This window comes from Rhinopithecus bieti, unplaced genomic scaffold (genome assembly GCF_001698545.2).
Source record: "Rhinopithecus bieti isolate Rb0 unplaced genomic scaffold, ASM169854v2 scaffold_66653, whole genome shotgun sequence".
NCBI lineage: Eukaryota > Metazoa > Chordata > Mammalia > Primates > Cercopithecidae > Rhinopithecus > Rhinopithecus bieti.
The window spans coordinates 1-819 of NW_016868740.1; the positions used below are offsets into that span (position 1 = coordinate 1).

The 819-nt window shown below is 43.7% G+C and overlaps 1 pseudogene; it reads left to right on the forward strand.

Annotated features, from left to right (window-relative positions):
- The first annotated feature begins 7 nt into the window (after positions 1-7).
- Positions 8-451, forward strand: LOC108525532 (nuclease-sensitive element-binding protein 1 pseudogene; annotated as a pseudogene).
- The last annotated feature ends 368 nt before the right edge of the window (positions 452-819 follow it).

The following is an 819-nucleotide window of genomic DNA, read 5'->3' on the forward strand; positions in this document are numbered from 1 at the left end:
CTACCGCAGGCAAATGTTCCCACCTGACTCCATGCAGAGACCCTATGGGCGTCGACCACAGTATTCCAACCCTCCCGTGCAGGAAGGAGTGATGGAGGGCGCTGACAACCAGGGTGCAGGAGAACAAGGTAGACTAGTGAGGCAGAGTATGTATCGGGGATATAGACCACCGTTCCGCATGGGCCCTCCTCGCCAAAGACAGCCTAGAGAGGACGGCAATGAAGGGGATAAAGAAAATCAAGGAGGTGACACCCAAAGTCAGCAGTCACCTCAACGTCGGTACCTCCGCAACTTCAATTACCGACACAGACGCTCAGAAAACCCTAAACCACAAGATGGCGAAGAGACCAAAGCAGCCCATCCACCAGCTGAGAATCCGTCCGCTCCGGAGGCTGAGCAGGGCGGGGCTGAGTATATGCCTGCTTACCATCTCTACCATCATCCAGTGTAGTCATCCAACAAGAAGAAATATGAAATTTCAGCAATAAGAAATGAACAAAAGATTAGAGCCGAAGACTTTAAGTGCTTGCTTTTTGCCCGTTGACCAGATAAATACAACTATCTGTATTATCTATGCAGCATTGGGTTATTAATTTTACCTAAAGATATCTCTTTTGGTAATAACAAACGTGGTGTTTTTTTTGTTTTAAAGCCTGGTTTTCTCAATACGTCTTTAAAGGTTTTAAACTGTTTCATAGCTAGTCAAGTTGAGATTTTAATTTCATTTTAATTTGTAATAAAAGTTCACAACTTGATTTTTTCAAAGAAATCAACAAACTCCAAGCACCTGTTAATAAAGGTCTTAATGTTTAAAACCCA